This window comes from Pelophylax lessonae, assembly GCF_965119305.1.
Source record: "Pelophylax lessonae genome assembly, chromosome: 12".
Taxonomy (NCBI): Eukaryota; Metazoa; Chordata; class Amphibia; order Anura; family Ranidae; genus Pelophylax; species Pelophylax lessonae.
This window is the reverse complement of record NC_138779.1, coordinates 212,616,412-212,631,258: the sequence shown is the minus strand read 5'-3', so window position 1 is coordinate 212,631,258 and position 14,847 is coordinate 212,616,412.

The window sequence follows — 14,847 nt, the reverse complement described above, 5'->3', positions numbered from 1 at the left end:
AGGAGGAACACCAACCACAGCAGGCATCCCAGGGTGCTCGTTGTCCCTATCTGGTACCCGTGGTGTTGTACGTGGCTGGGGGGAAGAACACACCTTCAATGACATCAGTGAGGACAAGGAATTGGACATGAGTAGCTCGGCATCCAACCTTGTGCAAATGGGGTCTTTCATGCTGTCATGCCTGTTGAAGGACCCTCGTATAAAAAGGCTGAAGGAGAACGACCTGTACTGGGTGGCCACGCTACTAGACCCCCGGTATAAGCAGAAAGTCTCTGATATGTTACCCAATTACCGGCAGTCGCAAAGGATGCAGCAGCTACAAAATAAGTTGAAAAGTATGCTTTACACAGCATATAAGGGTGATGTCACAGCACAACGGGAATCCAACAGGGGAAGAGGTGAAAGTAATCCTCCTCCTACCACCACAACCACGCCGGCAAGGACAGGACGCTTTACAGACGTCTTGTTGATGGAGGACATGCGGAGCTTTTTTAGTCCTACGCATCGCCACAGCCCTTCGGGGTCCACCCTCAGAGAACGACTCGACCGACAGGTAGCAGACTACCTTGCCTTAACTGCAGATATCGACACTCTGAGGAGCGATGAACCCCTTGACTACTGGGTGTGCAGGCTTGACCTGTGGCCTGAGCTATCCCAATTTGCCATTGAACTTCTGGCCTGCCCCGCTTCAAGTGTGCTGTCAGAAAGGACCTTCAGCGCAGCAGGAGGTATTGTCACTGAGAAGAGAAGTCGCCTAGGTCAAAAAAGTCTTGATTACCTCACGTTTATTAAGATGAATGAGGCATGGATCCCGAAGGGACTGACAGTGGGGGATGCATTTGACTAAAAAAGGCCTGGTGATGACTGAGATGCCTTGGGCTAAAAATGGTCCACACGCTGCTGTATTTAATCATTCTCTGCATGCCGGATGACTTACGTGACGTCTCCGCCACCAACTACGGTTCAAGCCGCAATGTTTTAGTGCACTTTCTGCCTTGAAAACCTCAATTTTTTTAGGCCGCAACAATACCTACTTTTTCATGCATGTGTACATGCCTAATTTTTCTGGCCTCTGGTGCTACACTGTGGCTGCAAAAAAACAAAAAACAAAAAAAAAGGCACATACATGTGTCAATTCCCCTTCGTGATCGTTACCTTGTCGTGGTGAAGGGGCTTGCGTATCACAATGAAGCGATCACCTCTAGGAGTGTGTTGGCACACCCCAGATGATAAGGTCATTGCTTCATTGTGAACAGACCAAAAGCAATCCGCGGGATAATTTTTTCATAGAAAAAACATTCATTTTCTTTCATTCTTTCTGCGGAGCTGGGTATTTTTTGGCCGCGTTACTGAATGCTCATGAACAATGGCTGTAGGCTCATGCGTCCTTTTGCGGAGGTGACAAACCTGGTGGTCAGTCGAACCCAAGGCAACATCATCGACCTCATCCCATATGCGTTTTTTCTGGAGCGTGCCTTGCGAAGAGTACTGGATCAGGCTGTAGATGACGAGCATGAAGAGGAAGAGTTGTGGTCCCCATCACCACCAGAAGCAGCCTTGTCGTTGTCAATTGCTGGACCTGTGGCAACGCAGAGAGAGGAGTCTGAAGAAGAGAAGTCAGAGGAGGAAGGTGGCTTTGAGGAGGTGGAATACCAGCCACAGCAGGCGTCCCAGGGGGCTTGTTCTCACCTTTCGGGGACCCTTGGTGTTGTACGTGGCTGGGTGGAGGAAGAGACCTTCAATGATGTCAGTGAGGACAAGGAACGGGACATGGCTAGCTTGGTATCCAACCTTGTGCAAATGGGGAGTTTGCGGTTGTGCAAATGGACTGACTGACTGTTGTTAAACGGGGAGTTTGGTCTGTCAGAGTTTGGTCTGTCACTGTGAAGCGGGCGACGGGCGTAACCCTTACACTACTTGACCGATAAAACATCATACCTGATCGTATTCACACACTGGATGTTTTAGTGCTGGTTTACACTGCCGCTACCACTAAAGTAGCGTCGCTTCCAGCGCGACTTTGGCGCGACTTAGCGCGACTTTGGCGCGACCTCATCGCGAGGCGACTTTTTATTTGGCCAATCACAATATCATGTTTTGTGACCGTCACCTAATTTCCTTTTCCTGATTTTTGTTTTACATATTTCCCCATGTGTGCAGTGTTGTCTGTGTCATAGCTCAACTGATAGGCATGTTTGCCTTGGCATATCATATTTCAGCTTGCCAGAAAGAAAAAAAGACAGCTGGAAAGACACTGCATTAGTTTTCTACTAAAAATTATAAGAAAAATGCTGTTTTTTGGGGGTTCTGGACATACTACAGAGCTGAAACTTGACAGGTACACTTTTTAGACCCCCCAGACACTAAATACAAAAAATGACATGCCTGCCTAAAAAAATGCCCGCTAAATGCCTGCAAGAAAAAAAGCCAGCCGCAGAGAAGCCATATTCCTGAAAATATAAGAAAAATGCTGTTTTTTAGGGGTTCTCGACATGCTACAGAGCTGAAACTTGACAGGTACACTTTTTAGACCCCCCAGACACTAAATACAAAAAATGACATGCCTGCCTAAAAAAATGCCCGATAAATGCCTGCAAGAGAAAAAGCCAGCCGCAGAGAAGCCATATTACTGAAAATATAATAAAAATGCTGTTTTTTAGAGGTTCTGGACATGCTACAGAGCTGAAACTTGACAGGTACACTTTTTAGACCCCCCAGACACTAAATACAAAAAATGACATGCCTGCCTAAAAAAATGCCCGCTAAATGCCTGCAAGAGAAAAAGCCAGCCGCAGAGAAGCCGTATTCCTGAAAATATAAGAAAAATGCTGTTTTTTAGGGGTTCTGGACATGCTACAGAGCTGAAACTTGACAGGTACACTTTTTAGACCCCCCAGACACTAAATACAAAAAATGACATGCCTGCCTAAAAAAATGCCCGATAAATGCCTGCAAGAAAAAAAGCCAGCCGCAGAGAAGCCATATTCCTGAAAATATAAGAAAAATGCTGTTTTTTAGGGGTTCTGGACATGCTACAGAGCTGAAACTTGACAGGTACACTTTTTAGACCCCCCAGACACTGAATACAAAAAATGACATGCCTGCCTAAAAAAATGCCCGCTAAATGCCTGCAAGAAAAAAAGCCAGCCGCAGAGAAGCCATATTCCTGAAAATATAAGAAAAATGCTGTTTTTTATGGGTTCTGGACATGCTACAGAGCTGAAACTTGACAGGTACACTTTTTAGACCCCCCAGACATTAAATACAAAAAATGACATGCCTGCCTTAAAAAAATGCCCGATAAATGCCTGCAAGAGAAAAAGCCAGCCGCAGAGAAGCCGTATTCCTGAAAATATAAGAAAAATGTTGTTTTTTAGGGGTTCTGGACATGCTACAGAGCTGAAACTTGACAGGTACACTTTTTAGACCCCCTAGATGCTAAATCCAAAGAAATTTTTTATTTTTATTTTTTTTTAATTTTTCCAATAATTGGCTCTCTATCAAAAAATTATAATTTTTAAGAACTTTTTTTTGCGTGATCCCTCTCCGGCATGCCACAGTCCAGGTGTTAGTCCCCTTGAAACAACTTTTCCATCACTATTGTGGCCAGAAAGAGTCCCTGTGTGTTTTAAAATTCGCCTGCCTATTGAAGTCTATGGCGGTTCGCCCGGTTCGCCGGTTTGCGAACATTTGCCGATGTTCGCGTTCGCCGTTCGCGAACGGCGAATTTTAGGTTTGCGACATCACTAGTCCTCATACATCAGGTGTCCACATCACAGTCAGGGCCGCTGATAGGGGGGGTGCCATTCCTCCTTTAGGGGGCCTAGGCACACAGGGGCGCCCCAACAGCAAATGGATTTAGTGCAGTCGGCAGAGGATCAATTACAGAAGGAAGCCCTGTATGGCTCTCTGCAGCAGCTGAAAGTCAGTTTCTCCCCCTTCTGCCAGCTTTCATCTGCTGCGGGGAGAGACACAGGGCAATGTTCCTGTAATTGCTTCTCTGAAACCGATCCCCCTTCCTGCTCTGCCTGCTTCTGATCCCCCCTCTCCCCGTGTGCCCCCCTTTCCCTGTGCCGCCCCCCCCTGAACTTGGAAGATGTCATTAGCCTGGCATTGCTGTACCAATAAATATCGCTTTATCGATAATTTGCATTTTTATTCTCGTGGGTGATTGTGTAGGCGGGGCCCCAGTGCACTGCATTGCCCGGGGCCCTTTAATGCTTTTAAGATGGCAATGCAACCCCTTCCCACCACCACACACACACAGCGCTGCAGGCTTTCCTGTCCTGTAGGAAAATAACAAATTGTAAAAAAAAAATATATATATATATAATAATAATTAAACATTGTAATGAATCATTTAAAAACAATTATAAACTAAAATTGTAAAAAATTTTAACATGCTTAACCACTTGCCTACAGTGCACTTTCACCCCCTTCCTGCCCAGACCAATTTTCATCTTTCAGCGCTCTCACACTTTGAATGACAATTACTCAGTCATGCAAAACTGTACCCATAAAAAAATTTGTGTCCTTTTTTTCACACAAATAGAGCTTTCTTTTGATGGTATTTAATCGCTACTGGGTTTTTTATTTTTTGTGCTATAAATAAAAAAAGACTGAAAATATTGTGAAAAAACGCATTTTTCTTTGTTTCTGTCATAAAATTTTGCAAATTAGTAATTTTTCTTCACTCATTTATGCCAAAATTTATACTGCTACTTATCTTTGGTAAAAATAACCCACATAAGTGTATATTATTTGGTCTTTGTGAAAGTTATAGAGTCCACAAGTTATGGCGCTAATCATTAAAAATTTATCACACTTGATCACACCTGATGTACTGAAGGCCTATCTAATTTCTTGAGACACTAAAAAGTCAGGAAAGTACAAATACCCCCCAAATGACCCCTTTTTGGAAAGTAGACATTCCAAGGTATTTAATAAGGGGTGAGTTTTTTGAAGTTGTAATTTTTTCCCACAATTCTTTGCAAAATGAAGATTTTTTTTTGCAAATTGACGTATTAACAGGTTTTTTCTCTCACACAGCATATGTATACTTGCAACTACACCCCAAAACACATTCTACTCCTCCTCCTGAGTATGGCGATACCACATGTGTGAGACTTTTTCATAGCCTAGCCACATACAGAGGCCTAACATCCAAGTAGCACCGTCCGGCATTCTAGGAGCATAAATTACACATATAATTTCCTGACAACCTATCGCACTTTTGAAGGCCCTGGAGCACCAGGACAATGGAAACCCCCATAAAATGACCCCATTTTGGAAAGCAAACACCCCAACGTATAATTTTTGAGGCATAATGAATCTTTTGAACGTGTCATTTTTTTCCACAAGTTTTTGGAAACTGTGGAAAGAAAATGAAAATGCATTTTTTTTTTACACAAAGTTGTCCATTTATGAAATATTTCCAACACATAACATGTACATAGCAAAAATTGCACCCCAAAATACATTTTGCTACTCCTCCTGATTATGTCATTACCACATGTGTGAGACTTTTTCACAGCCTGGCCACATACAGAGGCCCAACATCCAAGGAGCACCGTCCGGCATTCTAGGAGCACAAATTTCACATATAATTTCCTGCCAACCTATCGCACTTTTGAAGGCCCTGGAGCACCAGGACAATGGAAACCCCCATAAAATGACCCCATTTTGGAAAGCAAATAGCCCAACGTATAATTTTTGAGGCATAATGAGTCTTTTGAATATGTCATTTTTTTCCACAAGTTTTTGGAAAATGTATTAAAACGCATTTTTTTTTACACAAAGCTGTCCATTTATGCAATATTTCTAACACATAGCATGTACATAGCAAAAATTGCACCCCAAAATACATTCTGCTATTCCTCCTGAGTATGGCGATACCACATGTGTAACACTTTTACACAGCCTAGCCACATACAGAGGCCCAACATCCAAGTAGCACTTTACACAAAGTTGTCCATTTATCCACTTTAACCTTCCTAGCGGTATTCCCGAGCGTGGCTCGGTGTTAAATTTCAGTGCCAAAAGCGGTAACCCCGAGCCACACTCAGGGTACCGCTAGGAAGATTGCTGTATCCTGGTAGAGGGGTTACTTACCTTGTCACCGAATCCAGCGATGTATCTCAGCGGTGAGCGGCGGCGGAGCTTCGTCCCGATCCTCTGTGACCCCCGGCTTCCGTCTCCTGCGACGTGACGTTCGCAGGGGGGTGGAAACGGCAGCAAATTCAAATGTAAAACACACCAAACACACTGATACAATGCAAAATAAAATATAGTCACATTAGTTTGCCCCCCAGTGCCCTTTCCTGCAGTTTTACTGTACTTTTTATATATATATATATATATATATATATGTATATATATATATATATATATATATATATATATATATATATATATAATATAATCCTCATAATTCTCAGGAGATGCAGTGCTGCGGGCATGGTCGCAGCCCTGCATCTCCTGTACCATGCCCACAGCACTGAATCTCCTGCACCATGCCCACGGCCCCTGCATCCTGCCCCCAGCCTCTGCATCTCCTGCACCATGCCCGCAGCACTGCATCTCCTGTACCAAACCCGCAGCCCCTGCATCTGCTGCACCATGCCCGCAGCCCCTGCATCTACTGCACCATGCCCGCAGCCCCTGCATCTCCTGCACCATGCCCGCAGCCCCTGCATCTCCTGCACCATGCCCCCAGCTCCTGCATCTCCTGCACCATGCCCGCAACCCCTGAATCTCTTGCACCATGCCTGCAGCCCTGCATCTTCTGTACCATGCCCGCAGCTCCTTCATCTCCTGTACCATGCCCGCAGCCCCTTCATCTCCTGTACCATGATCGCAGCCCTTGCATCTCTTGTACCATGTCCGAGGCCCTGCACCTCCTGTACCATGTCCGCAGCCTCTGACATGTCCTCCTGTACCATGTTAGCAGCCCCTGTATCTCCTGTACCATGCCCGCAGCCTCTGACATGTCTTCCTGTACCATGCCCACACAGCCTATGACCACCCTCTGTACCACGTCTGCACTTTTAACCGGAATTTGCTTATATATAATATAAGCCCTATATGCTTTCATATCTGTCTTATCTATGTAGCACTGCCCCCTAGAGAGCTGCTGAGATTGGATTCCCCTTGGTTACCCGTAGCAACAGTCTATAGAAAATTATCACTTTAACACTTGGCCCAGACAATGAACAGTCAAGGGGATGTTGTTTTTTTGTGTTTTTATTTAGAACTTTGATAGGAGAAGAGATGAGTGGGATACTCTCACTTTGAACTATGCACAATCTTGAGAACAACTCACTGTAGTGTATGCGGCAAGGCCGCTGCTTCACCTTGCCACAGAAGTGAAGATAGCTGAATATGCTCCTGTTAAAGTTACTTTTCAGGGTCTCAACTTGGAACCCCCTTTCTCACTTGTTGTGTGTGCTAGTCCTTGTCCACTGACTCTTCTCTGGAGCGGTCCCCTTCCTGGGCAGACCCCTGACAAGCTTCCCGGTTCTCATGGACACTGTTTTTCCCTGGGTTGCTCTCCCTTCTACTCCACTGGTCAACATCCCCCAGACCTCCTGGCTCAGCACCACACTTCTGGTCCACTAAGCCGACCGCCTGTGACCACCTTCCACACCTGACAGGAGGAGAGACAGCTGTCACCCTCCTCCTGGTGAGGTGGCACTGATGAGTAGGTATTAATATGCCGCACTGATGGGAACTGATAGGTGGCACTGATAGGCAGCACTGATGAGCACAGATAGGTGGCACTGATGGGCACTGAGAGGCGGCACTGACGGGCGGCACTGATGGACGCTGACGGGTGGCACTGATGAGCACTGATGGGCGGCACTGATGGACAATGATGGGCAGCACCATCAGTGCCCACAATCAGTGCCCATAGTGCTTCCAGTCAGTGCTCATCAGTACCTAGATGAGCAAGCACTGATGGGCACTGACTGGCAGCACTATGGGCACTGATTGTGGGCACTGATGGCGGGCACTGTGGGCACTGATGGTGGGCAGTTATGGCACTATTTTTCACTTTTGTGTAATCAGGGCACTGATGATCAGTGCCCTCATTACATTTTCCTGTGTCCCCTATGAGGAAGAGCCGCTGATCGGCTCTCCTCGCCTCACACACTGACAGTGTGAGGCGAGGAGAGCCGAATAACGGCACTTCCTCATTTACATATGACCGGCTGTGATTGGACACAGCTGATCACATGGGTAAAGAGTCATGTCATTGACTCTTTACCGAGATCGCGGTCGTGCCGTGTCCTAGCAACACACAATCGCCGCTGGGGGCGCGCGAGAGAGGCTGTTCTGGTGCACTGTCATATAATGGCATCCCAGAACAAAAGCTACACCGCTCCGCCGTCATTTGATGGCGGGCAGGTAGCAAGTGGTTAAAGAGCAGTCCTTGAGCTTCAGTCCAAGCTAGCCCAGGCTGGAATGATATCTCGAGCCTCATACAGCCAGGAGGAAACATTTCTTCTGACCCCCCCCCCCGCCACTTCCCCCCATACATACAATATGGAAATATATATCTGAAGATAGGTAAGGGGTTGACTTATAGATGCACACATTATGGCGTTGATTTACAAAAACTGGAGAATGCAAAATCTGGTGAAGCTCTGCATAGAAACCAATCAGCTTCCAGGTTTTAGGCCTGGTTCACATCTACACATTTTATATGCATTTCCAGTTTTGCAGAAACATGTTACAGTCCATTTAGCATGGTTTCCTATGGTTCACATTCACATCTGTGCATTTTATGGAAAGGGCCGGGGACTTTTTTCTGGTTTTTGGTTACATGGACTTCAATGGATCAAAAAACGTGTATTGAAAAGCGCAAGATGCACATGGGATATGCAACCTGCAACCTGCTAGATATGTGCATGACGAAAAAAAAATAGTTTTGTTTTGATTAGATTAGTTAATTAACCACTTAAGCCCCGGATGATTTTCCTGCTCAAAGACCAGGGTCTATTTTGCGATTCGGCACTGTGTGACTTTAACGGACAATTGTGCGGTCGTGCGACACTGTACCCAAATTAAATTGATGTCCTTTTTTTCCCACAAACAGAGATTTATTTTGGTGGTATTTGATCACCTGTGCGATTTTTATTTTTTGTGCTATAAACAAAAAAAGAGCGTCAATTTTGAAAAAATAACAATATTTTTCACATTTTTTTATATGAAATTCCCCCCCAAAAAATGTAAAAATCTAAATTTTTTAACATTTTCTGCTACATATTTTTGGTAAAAAAAATCGCAATAAGCGTATTTTAATTGGTTTGCGCAAAAGTTATTTTTTGCGGTACCTGCGACATTGCGGCGAACAGATCGGACCCCTGACTGACATTTTTGACACTTTTGGGGTTACCAGTGACCTTACTACAGTAATCAGTGCTATACATATGCACTGTTACTGTAAAAATGACACTGGCAGGGAAGATTACCTTTATTAGTGATCAAGGGGTTAAGTGTGTCCCTAGGGGTGTGATTCTAACTGTAAAGGGGCGTGGCTTGTGATGTAACCACAGAGACATACGATCCTACATAGCAGGATCGTATGATCTCTGCAGTTACACCAGGGAAAATGACAGGCGGCTTTGTTTACATCAGCCGCCTGCCTTTCTCCCTCTCCAGCTGGAGATCGCGAGTGACCGGCAGACATCGGAGCTGCCGGTCACTCGCGCAGGGATGTCCCTGAACGAGCGGGGGCAGGAGCGCGCCTCAGGCGCGCGTCCGCCCCCTGCAGGCTCCTGGGCGAGCGACGTAGTACTACGTCGCTTTGCCCAGGAGGGACTGACTGCTGCAGTAAATATACTGTAGGCAGTCGGCAAGTGGTTAACAGTAATACTTCTTGAACTCCTACTCACAAATTGTTTAGTGACTAAAGGGGAGATTTACTAAAACTGGAGAATGCTTAATCTGGTGCAGCTCTGCATAGAAACCAATCAGATTCCGGGTTTTATGGTCAAAGCTTAATTGAACAAGCTGAAGTTAGAAGCTGATTGGCTACCATGCACCACCAGATTCTGAGTGCTCCAATTTTTGTAAATCTCACCTTAAGTTACATGTGTTTTGAAGATTACCATCAATGTAACATGTTTTGTCATATCTTGTAACTTCATTATCCTAATAAAAGCACTTTATTGACAAAAAAAAAAAAAATTAGTTATTTATTTTCGTTAAATTTGTTTGATTCATTCAATTCGTATTCGGGATTCGTACTTGAAATTCGTTTTGTCTTTTTCTAATTTTCTTCAATTTTTTTTGGATTCAAAACGTTTGAATCAATGAATTTTGAAATTGCCGAATCGAAAAACTTTATATTTTTTTTTTTTTTTTTCCATTCAAATGTGGCAAAGCGAACAAACAAGAGAAAAATCTTCATCAAATGATTACAATAAATCTTAAAAAACATCTTTGGCTTAACAAAAACAACATTTTTTTTTTCCAAATGGTACTCTAATAACACACACAGTCGGATTTCAGAAATATGTTTATAGTACAAATTAGATTGAAATTCGACTGGAATGAAAACTTCGATTCAAATTTCAATTCGAATTTCCGAAATTTGGATGGATTTCGTTTTGTTGCTTGGAGCATTCAGTAAACTTTGTTTATACTGCAATTTGGGTATTCGGAGATGTATGAATCTCCGAATAACGAAAAATTTGTCCGAATATTTATTCGGAATGAAACCAACCGCAGGTGTCTACAACCTGCATAGGTGTGAACTAGGCATTACCGCCTTACTAGAATAAAATGGTTACATACAGACCCTTCTTTCCAAGGCAGTTTGATGCACCATAATTAGGGATGTTGTTTGGATTTGCCTCTGTCATGGCTTCACAGCAAAACCCGTTCCAAATTCACAGCCCTAGAAAACTGATGTCCACATTTTTTTGCACTATGATCAATTTGCTAATGCAGCTCATCGATTATTCAATTTTCTGTGATTGCAAGAAAGAAAATTGCATGACTCCCCCATTAACACAGTCGGCGTTGATGGAGGAATCCCTCCCGTGGAGCTATTGTGTTATGCCGGCAGGTAGACATGGGCCGAACACCCCACTGTTTGGTTCAAAGCAGAACTCCTCCTGAACAGGGGGAATGTTCTAACCCAAACTGTGAACCCCATTGAAGACTATAGGAGCCGAGCAGGAAAAATCAAAAGTGCCCATTTTGAAGACCTATATGCAAGTAATTGGCCATAAAAGGGTTATGGGGGTCCGGGTCCTGCCCTGAGGGACATGTATCAATGAAAACATTTTTTTTTTTAAACTATTGTTTTTTCAGGAGCAGTGATTTTCGTTATGCCTGAAGTGCAACAATAAAAATGAAAAATTCCTTATTCTGCTTCTAAAGTGGGTTAGAGAAACGTACAGGATTAGGTTAGAGAAACATTGGGGTTGATTTACTTAAAAGTGGAGTTCCACCCAAAAGTGGAACTTCCGCTCATTTGCTTTCTCCCCCCCCCCCCCTCTCCGGTGCCACAATTGGCACCTTTCAGGGAGGAATGGGTACCTGTATTTGACAGGAACCCTTCCCCACTTCCGGGAGATGGCACCGCGGCGCTTTCCCTCTGAAGTTTGGCCCCTCCTCCTTCCCCCACCGCTGAGCCAATCCGAATGCGCAGCGCGCTTCACGCATGCACAGTAGGGACCCGTCCTTGAAGCTTCAAGGCTTCACTGTCGGGTTCCCTTACCGACAATGGCGGCGGCAGCACCCGATGGCTGCAGTGCCGACATCGCTGGACTCCAGGACAGGTAAGTGTCCTAATATTAAAAGTCAGCAGCTACAGTATGTGTACAGTATGTGTAGCTGCTGACTTTTCATTTTTGGAGGGGGAGGCTGGAACACCGCTTTAACGCAAATAGACTTTGCACCTTGCAAGTGCAGTTACTTCATAGCTTAGTAAATCTGGTGAAGCTTCACTTTCCAAGGAATGCCCAATGACCTGAAAGGAAAAAGAAAGAGGCAGCATTTTTGCTTGCACATGATTGGATGATAAAAGTCAGCAGATTTTTCCCCTTATTTACTAAGCTCTGGAGCAACTGCACTTACAAAGTGCATAGTCTTTTTCCCTTAATAAATCACCCTCATTGGGAAACAGCTTTTTTAACCTCCCTGGCGGTATTCCCGAGTGTGGCTCGGGGTGGAATTTCAGTGCCATTAGCGGTAGGGATGATCGAACGGTTCGGGTCCACCATCGGTTCGGCCCGAACATTGGGTGTTCGAGGTTCGGCCGAATTTAGAACTTTTTGCCCAAAAAGTTCGGAATTCGGCAACCAGAACCGCCCAAAATGCAATGCTTCAGGAAATGGGCTTTAAAAGCCCGTTATTGGACCAGAACCATTAGCAAAAGCCAATTGAGGGGGCAGGAGAATGCTAGGAATGTGATTGGAGTGACTAGGGGGTCCCTAGACCAATCATTAGTGAATACGCCCCCCAGTATATAAGATCGCCCCCGCCATATTCCCAGCATTGTTATACTGGACATGGAAGAGAGTGGAAGCAGTTCTGTTAATTTTACTTTAAAAGTGTCATTTAGCTATTTTTAGTGTGAGGAAAGGGATATCTAGTGTAGTTAGAGTGCTCCTTTACACTTAAGTTAGCTTCAAAAATTTAGTTTCTGTAGGGAAAGTGTTAAGTGTCAGGGGACCGTAGTGTAGTGTAGGGTTAACTGGCAGTGACTGCTATGGCAGGGTGACAAAACCCTTCCATAGCAGGGTGACCGCTATAGAGAAATGATCATTTCTCTGAGTTGCTTCGGGACAGGATTATGGCTTCTCACCAGCCAAGCATTTTTTATGCTGCAGGGGCTGCCACTGCCAGTGCTTTTTTGAGGACATGTTTGATGTCAGACATGACATCTGAACATGTGTATAGGGGGTATATATAGACATATATGTCTGAATATATACCCCTAGACATATATAGGTGTGATAGTAGCAGAAATAAATGCTTGTGCTAATGAAATCATTTACAGTAATATATTTCTGCTACTATCACACCTATATATGTCTAGGGGTATATATTCAGACATATATGCCTATATATACCCCCTATACACATGTTCAGATGTTTTGCCTGCCTCAAAAGAACCCCAAAAAATGCCAAAAAAAAATCGCTAGCGTCAAAAAAAAAAAATGCCCAGGTGTGTTTTTGCTGGCATTTTTTGGGGGGTTTTGGAGGCAGGCAAAACATCTGAACTTGTGCACAGTACCACTATACACAAGTTCAGATGTTTTTTATGACTGGAAAGAACCCAAAAAAATGCCTGCTTTGAAACCGGCAAGGTGTTACAGCAGCGAAGCCATATTCCTGTGCTCAAAGTTTTCTAATACAAACAATCCTTTTTTTTCTGGTTCTGGACATGCTACAGAGCTGAAACTTCACATGTACACCTTTTAGACCCCCCAGACACAAAATCACACAAAAGAAGTTCTTAAAAATTGTCATTTTTGATAAAAAAGCCAATTATTGAAAAATTAAAAAAAAAATAAAAAAAAAAAAGAGATTTTTTGATTTTTACTTTGGATTTAGTATCTGGGGGGTCTAAAAAGTGTACATGTGAAGTTTCAGCTCTGTAGCATGTCCAGAACCCCCCAAAAATTAGCATTTTCTTATAATTTTTATTAGAACAGGAATACGGCTTCTCTACGGCGCTTTTTCTTGCATTTATTGGGCATTTTTGGAGGCAGGCATGACTTTTTTTGGATTTAGTGTCTGGGGGGTCTAAAAAGTGTACCTGTGAAGTTTCAGCTCTGTAGCATGTCCAGAACCAGAAAAAATATCATTTTTCAGTAGAGCAGGGATGGTGGGGCCCCTCTTTTACACTTATATGATCTTTTTTTGGGGGTTCTAGACATGCTACAGAGCTGAAACTTCACAGGTACACCTTTTAGACCCCCCAGACACAAAATCACACAAAAAAAGTTCTTAAAAATTGTCATTTTTGATAAAAAAGCCAATTATTGAAAAATTAAAAAAAAAAAAAAAAAAAGAGATTTTTTGATTTTTACTTTGGATTTCAGATCTGGGGGGTCTAAAAAGTGTACATGTGAAGTTTCAGCTCTGTAGCATGTCCAGAACCATAAAAAAAATATTGTTTGTATTAGAAAACTTTAAGCACAGGAATATGGCTTCTCTGCTGTAACACCTTGCCGGTTTAATAGAAGGCATTTTTTTGGGTTCTTTGCAGTCAGGAAAAACATCTGAACTTGTGTATAGTAGTACTGTGCACAAGTTCAGATGTTTTGCCTGCCTCCAAAACCCCCCAAAAAATGCCAGCAAAAACACACCTGGGCATTTTTTTTTGACGCTAGCGTTTTTTTTGGCATTTTTTGGGGTTCTTTTGAGGCAGGCAAAACATCTGAACTTGTGTATAGTGGTACTGTGCACAAGTTCTGATGTTTTGCCTGCCTCCAAAACCCCCCAAAAAATGCCAGCAAAAACACACCTGTGCATTTTTTTTTTTGACGCTAGCGTTTTTTTTGGCATTTTTTGGGGTTCTTTTGAGGCAGGCAAAACATCTGAACTTGTGTATAGTGGTGTATATACACACATACATATATTTATATACACACCTAGACATATATAGGTGTGATAGTAGCAGAAATATATGCTTGCGCTAATTAAATCATTTACAGTAATATATTTCTGCTACTATCACACCTATATATGTCTAGGTGTGTATATAAATATATGTATGTGTGTATATATACCACCATACACAAGTTCAGATGTTTTGCCTGCCTCAAAAGAACCCCAAAAAATGCCAAAAAAAACGCTAGCGTCAAAAAAAAAATGCCCAGGTGT